The sequence below is a fragment of the Ranitomeya variabilis genome, chromosome 8 (genome assembly GCF_051348905.1).
Source record: "Ranitomeya variabilis isolate aRanVar5 chromosome 8, aRanVar5.hap1, whole genome shotgun sequence".
In the NCBI taxonomy this organism is placed as follows: Eukaryota; Metazoa; Chordata; class Amphibia; order Anura; family Dendrobatidae; genus Ranitomeya; species Ranitomeya variabilis.
This window is the reverse complement of record NC_135239.1, coordinates 197715143-197722416: the sequence shown is the minus strand read 5'-3', so window position 1 is coordinate 197722416 and position 7274 is coordinate 197715143.

Sequence of the window (7274 nt, the reverse complement as noted above, 5' to 3'; positions counted from 1 at the left end):
CAAAGTTGCTTATTTTCATATGAAGTATTGATTTAGGAAACAAATTAAAATGATGGTTACTCTTCGCAAAGCTAGTAACAAAACTGAAAAATAGCAACGCTGAACCAGAAAGCCGACTGTCAGAAGCTGCTACACCTGAGCGCTGTCTGTTCTTCTCATCGAGGATCTTGGACTATTAAACACGTGTCGTCCCCATGTTCCTCCTTTGGCACGACAACCTGTGCACCGACGGGACACCGTACGCACACAGGGCAATTTATTGTGCCGCTTTCCTCTCTCTGTCCTCAACCAGAAGCTGATTATAAATCAAGGCGGCTTTTAAAGCACCTTGTCTCGTTTCCGTTGAGTTGGAAATAAATGATATTCTCTGTGATGTATCGCAGACAGTAGAGATTTTGTGAGACATCTGGATACAGTCACCTAATTAATGTTACTAAATATCCCCCGGCACTCTCCAAAATGATCTAGTGCCTCACTCCGTGCCACAATTACCTCTGCGTTGTTAAAGGAATGAACCCGGCTTTCTGCACCTGGTGCCGCTCTCCAGATCTGCAGCCATTAGACTCAAGATGACCCTATCCTGCCAATCAATTTAAAGTCCCGCGTGCGTCGCTCTCTGTCAGTCCTGAGCTGGGGGTACGGCTGACATCTGCCTGCTTCCACTGTTTCATTATCCGCCTGTTACCGACTAAAACAAACATTGGTAAAACAGAAAATATCAGCCAAAGTGCAAAAGCCATAGGTGGATTCTGCTTAAAAGGTAAGGTAAACAATATTTTACTAACATGGATCGTTTGTGTATTGGGTTGGAACGAAAGGTAATCTGTCAGCAAGACTTTTCCTAGTAGACCACAGGTACTGCAGAACCATCCCTGATGACTCCTATGTCATAGCCATTGGGTGCTCCGTTGCACTGAAATTCGTCTTTTGTAGAAATGCCAAATCAGGCTTGTAAGTGCTGTGGTGGGCATCTGCCGTTTTAACATCCCAGGTTCCTGGTTGTTACAGTGGTGTTGCTTTCCTCACGGGGAGAGTGATGTCATGCTTGGAAGCGAGGAAGGATCCCTTTATCAGGTATTCACAAACATGCAACATGTTCTTACTCCAGGCCAGAAGGGGGAGCTCTGATCCAGTTTGTGGGTGGCTCCCCTATATATATATTCTGGCTGGAGGGAAAGTAGTCAGTCAGTCTGTGAGAGAGACACAGGAAAGGGGCCGTGCATACGAGAAGATCCTGTGAGGAAAGTGTGGGCCCGTGCAGCCACGTGAGGTGCTGCAGCTCCTGGAAAGGAGAGAGAAAAGGACGGAACAAGCTGTAGAGAGCGTGAAGGAGGAAAAGGAGCAAAGGAGAGTGAAGAGCTGGAGAGAGAAGCTGCGACTGAGCTTCCTCCACGCTGAGCGCAGATACCGGTAGCCAGAAGACTGAGGTTGTGGGAATAACTCTATGGCCCACGGCAGAAACCGGCTGACAGAAGATTGCAAGTTACCTGTCCACCATTAACACCAGAAGACACAGTAGCAGATAGAGCCCGGGTTGTGATAGAGATCCTGTAAAAAGGCTTGAGTTACCTGTCATGCGGGTCATTGTCCTACCTAAAGGGAGACTGAGACAACGTGAGTACCTTGTGTGAGGCCTATGGCAGCAAGGGACTACAACACTGCACTAGAAGGAAGGCTTCCAACCCCACCTTGTTGGGGGGATTCCAGACTTGCTTCCAAGCCGACCGGACCTTACCAGCACCTGTGATCCGGTACGCTGGACTGTGGCCATCTACCATCAGTAAACCAGGTAAAGAGACAGCAACCCTGTGTCCTCCGTTTATTTTCCGGCACCGCACCATCCTTGCTAAACACACCGGGAGCCATGGGGACCCAGCCTCACCTGTGGGAAGCCATGCCATCCCTGCTGCCATAACATCGCCCCAGAGGACCCCTTTAAGCAGCGTCGGTCACCCCTGACCGAGTACCACAGGTGGCATCACAAACTTTTATTATTTCACAAACACTTTTAAAGACCGTCCCTTTAACGTGGGCACCCAGGGTCACGGACCGGGTCACTGCCACCATGACACATCCCTTTAAGTACCAAACCCGGTGCCGAGTACCCCACTGCCCTGGCGGGCGTTCCACAGTCCTTTGCTCTGCTTCTCGTTTCCCCACCCATTGCAACTTGATTGACAGGTAGATAGAAGCTTTGCTGCATTGTAAAGTGACCGCAATCAGTAGCCCTGACCGAGCTCCTGCTTCCCATCGCCCCATTCCTATGTAACAATCCTAGAAATGTTGGCAACTATGTAGATGCTAAAACAAACATGTTAAACATAAATCTAACACTATGTTATACCTGGTTTAGGTGGACCTTGTCACAAGGGTGCGTTCTTTCATGAACTTAACACCTTGTATCATGACCTTGGCATAAGACAAGTTCTTCACCACACAGTGACTATAACGGTTGACTCATGCCGTATGGGCAAATGATGAGAATCCAGCGAATAAACTGTAAAAGTAGGACCCTTTATTGACAATAATATTGTCCTGATTGAGTAGAGAGGATACGATGTGCCATACGAGGCACGTATTCGAAAAGCCCAATATAACATGTGTTCAGTAGGAACACTTAATTATCTAAATGACTTTGACCCTCCAAAAAAATATAGTATTGACCTAGTCTTGGCATCACTGGCGGGCACAGTGCCAGTTCTCACACTCCTCCACATACTGGTATGTGCTGTAACAACTGGAATCACATCTGTACATTCCATTGCAAGAACATGAGATGTGTCCCAAAAAAAGCCATGAACTACAGACACACATCTATAAATTTCGATAAATTTCAGAATTTTATAGATGCGGAAGGAAAAAAGAGAATTAGGTTGTAATATACCGTCATGGCCTAACGTGTTGGCACCCTTAAATACTTAATTTTCTGGAACAATTTGAAGGTTGCCAAGACTTTTCAGCCATGACTGTATGTATGTGCATCTTTCATGGGCTCAAAAATAAATTATTTCACATTTTCGTGACAATTTTTAGTGCAAATATTTTAGTGTAAAATTATTTATTGTTGTGAAAAATTTTAGTACAATTATTTAGTACTTTCTAGTGCCTTCCATGTACACTTGGAATTTTTCAAGGTGTTTTTGGAGCAGAAACTGAACAGAAACTTTCCAAATTTAAAAACTCAGTCAATTTTTGCCCCAAAAACTCAACGAAAAAGATGTCATGTGCACCTATCCCAAAATAGGTAGCATTTAGTGAAGCAGTTTCTACTAGAAAACACATACTTTTTTGACCAATGGAAATATACTCAATGTGACCATACCCTAAAAGCGTGGCCTTCTGACCAGTAAGACTATCTGCAGATTGCGTTTTTGAGGGATAAAAAAGGACAAGTTTTTCAAGCAGAAATCCCTTCAGTAAATTCTTCATTTTTGGAATTTGGATATTTTCCTGAAGCATTTTTTTTTTTTTACCTAAAGCATTTTTTCACGACCTTTTAATTGGACAGTGTCTAATTTTGAGAAGTTTCCTTCAGCCACCAGATGTTTTTCAAAAACTCTTCAGGAAAAAAAAGGCTTAAGAAACTTCTCATGTGAACAGCAAAGTGGAGTTCCCATATAAATCAATTGATACATTTTCCAAGCGCCTTTGAAACATTTTTTGAAGAGTATTTTGTAGAGGAACTGCTCATAAGAGTTTCTAAAGAGTTTCTAAAAAAAAAACTGTGTGTGCACACAAAGAATTTTTGCTGAGTTTTCAGAACAGAAACTGGTTATGTGCACATGACGTCTTCTTCAAGCAGATACTGCCCGGAATCTGCCTGAAAAAGAGCTGCAAAACCACCTCCAAAAATTCACATAATGTAATGTAAAAACGACATTGCTGTGCACATTTTCAGTCTTTTGACTTCTTTTAAAGGCTTTAGGGTTTGGAACATATGGAGTGAGTAAAATAAGTAACATGTTCCTTCTTGAGGTGATTTCTACTCAAAGCCCTCCCACTCTCTTAAAGGTGTCGGCAGCTGAGAGAAAATTAGTTCCGGCAGAGCAGCTTCAGGAAAAATGTCACCAACTTTTTCCTAAAGTGGCTATGTGAAAGAAAACCCTGACTGCAGACGCCATTCCAAAAACTGAAAAGGGTTATCCAGGTTTGGGATAAAAGTCTACAGTCACTCTATGTGACTGCAGATATTTGAATCCTTACAGTGCGCACAATGCATGCTGTTGGGAATCTCCAGTTCTGCGATTTGCATACTTCCGGCCACATTCCTACTAGACATGTGTGGTTCTCAAGTCCTCAGACAGTTCTCTTCTTTCTGTTCTGCATGCTTAGGCTACGTTCACATTTGCGTTGTGTGTTGCGTCGGCGACGCATCGGCGACGCAACGCACAACGCATGCAAAACGCATGCAAAACGCATTGTTTTGTGACGTATGCGTCCTTTTTTTGCATGATTTTGGACGCAAAAAAAATGCAACTTGCTGCGTCCTCTGCGCCCTAACGCGTGCGCCCAAAAAGACGCATGTGTCACAAAACGCAACACAACGCATGTCCATGCGTCCCCATGTTAAATATAGGGGCGCATGATGCATGCGGCGACGCTGCAGCGCCCGACGCTGCGGCGCACAACGCTAATGTGAACGTAGCCTTAGGGCTCATTTCCACATGCGAGGCACACGTCCGTATCTCGCATGTGGAAACCAAGCCCTGGTGCCGGCACTCAGGAGCGGAGCTGTGCAGCTCCATGTGTTCCTATGCGGCCGCACGCTCCGCTCCTCAGTGCCGGCTCCACAGCTTGGTTTCCACATGCGAGATACGGACGTGTGCCTCGCATGTGGAAATGAGCCCTTAGTGTGGCACACACAGATAAACAATGCAAAGATTGAGTCAACTTCTCCCCTTTTTATTTGGTTTCAGGTGTGTTTTTCATATTGTCCACACCTGTTACTTGCTACAGGTAAGTTTGTATGAGCATCATATACTTGAAACAAAGTTGTTTACCCACAAATTTGAAAACATGGCAATAATTTTTTTGGGGGGGTTGTGTCAAATGAGGTCTAATTTGCCTTTGTTTCTCTGTTTTTTCTCTCTCAATACAAGTGAATTGACCAAGGCCAAGCACGTCTAGTCGAAATGTGGCCGGAAGTATGAAAATCACAAACATGTGATCACGTGGACGCCTTCTCTCGTTGCTGGTGCCGGAGTATCATGGCAGCGTGCAGTGTGCATGTTGTGAAGATTCAAAGGCTTTTACCCCAAACCCGGACAACCCCTTTAAGATTGTGCATCTCCGTTTTAGAGAGTGCACAACCTAGAAGGAAAATACAATCAAGTATTATGAATAAAATATTCAATTAATATAAATCTAATGGTCACATTGACTTCATATTCTCTTCCTACCCAATAAATATTCAGGTCCATGAAGTTACAGACCGTATTTTCTTAAAATAGACAAAAGAGAAGACACAAAGCAGGCACTTTATCTGCAGCCAGTGAAAATGCAAAGACTCCATTGAAAGACCTTAGTAATCACCTTCCCCATTAGCGCCTGCGCTCCGTAATAGATAGGAACCCATTTAAGACTCCCTATTCAATTCCATCCATCTGGCAGACTTAAATGGTATTTAACATTTCTCATTTTACTGTTTTCATAAATTCATATTAGTTCATTTTCTCGGCATTCAGCAATCTCCAAGGGATTAAAATGTAAAATAAAAGGTAAAAAAAAGAAAAGTGAGAAAAAAAGAAAGCAACAATAATTGTGAACACTCACTGGGCACGGCCTACCGGTAAATTGTGCCGGCGTTAATACGCGGACGGTTCTCATTATTCTTCTCTTCCTGGGCTAATTTAACTATTCCATTAAAACATGAAAACATTGTCAAATTAAACATCCGTAAGAAATGAGTAGAAGGGGAAACAATCAGGAGAGAGGCAGAAATGAAGTGTTTTGTTCACATCAACGAAAGTATTTCCTAACAAATTATGACAATCGAAGATAGGATACAAATCTCTGAAGTACAAAGAGGAGGGATGACCTTCTGAGGGCTGGAGATGGGAGTCCGGGTTTATTACCGAAGCTTTTCTAGTATTTCATTTTATTACTGCTCGTTGCAACGGAAATTATTTGAGTCTTAAAGCGGTTTTCCGGGAAAAATTTATCAATGTGTCTACATGCAACTAAAACCAACTTTGTAACTTACACCCATGAAAACGGCCAACCGCTGCAGAGATTTTGGTGCATTCCTAAGCAGGAACGGAATTGGGCTGCCGAGGTTATGTGATAGGAACTGGCGCCTAGAGGTTTTCTAGTTTTTGGTCCTTAGCATTTCGGTTCCTCCATGTTTTCCAGATCCATAAGGGTGCTTTCACATTGCGTTTAGGTCCATGATCGGTGGCCCCTTTGGGGCATTCGTCCAAACGGGGTTTGGAAATATGCATCAACTACGTCTGAATGTCCTCCTATAAGTGCACACTCCCGAAAGTGACGCTTGCTCTGTTGGCACCACTACAGGCTATGGTCCCATTGGAGGATATGTCCGAACATCCTCGTAAAACGGGATTCAGACATATGCATGTACAATGTCTGAGCGTCCACCTGTTGCAAGTGTACACTCCAGAAAGTGACGTTTGCTCTGTCGGCACCACTACAGTCTTTGGTCCCATTGGGGCATTCGTCCAAACACCCCCGTAAAAAGGGGATTCACACGTACGCATCTACTGTGTCTGAGTGTCCGCCTTTAGTAAGTGTAGACTCTCGAAAATTCTGCACGACAAAGCGCAAATTCGCACCATTACTGTCTATGGCCCCATAGGCGTAAACGTTCAAATCTCGTTTTGCTGGGGGTTCAGACACAAGCCCCAATGGAGCCGAGGAATGGGTGCCTGAACGCAATGTGAAAGCGCCCTAAGCCATAAGTGTCCACACCCTTTTTACAGGACACACTCCTTCCACACTCCTCAATTTCCCATTTCTCAACCCTTAATGTGCAATTGGACTCTGTCTGAGCGACCCAGCATCATGTACAAAATATCTTCTGTTGCTCTTTTCTGGGAGGCTTCACTTGAGAGATTAGCCAGCTCTCCTAGGAGTCTGATAGATCTCCCTTTTTTCCAAGAATCTTCCGGGTGGCCTGGAAGAGGTATAAGGGGCATTTATACCAGTAAGGGGTCCAGGATGGGGGACATATATACCTAGAAGTGGCCCAGGATGGGGGACATATATACCAGGAAGGGACCCTGGATGTGAGGGGCATAAATACCAGGAAGAGGCCC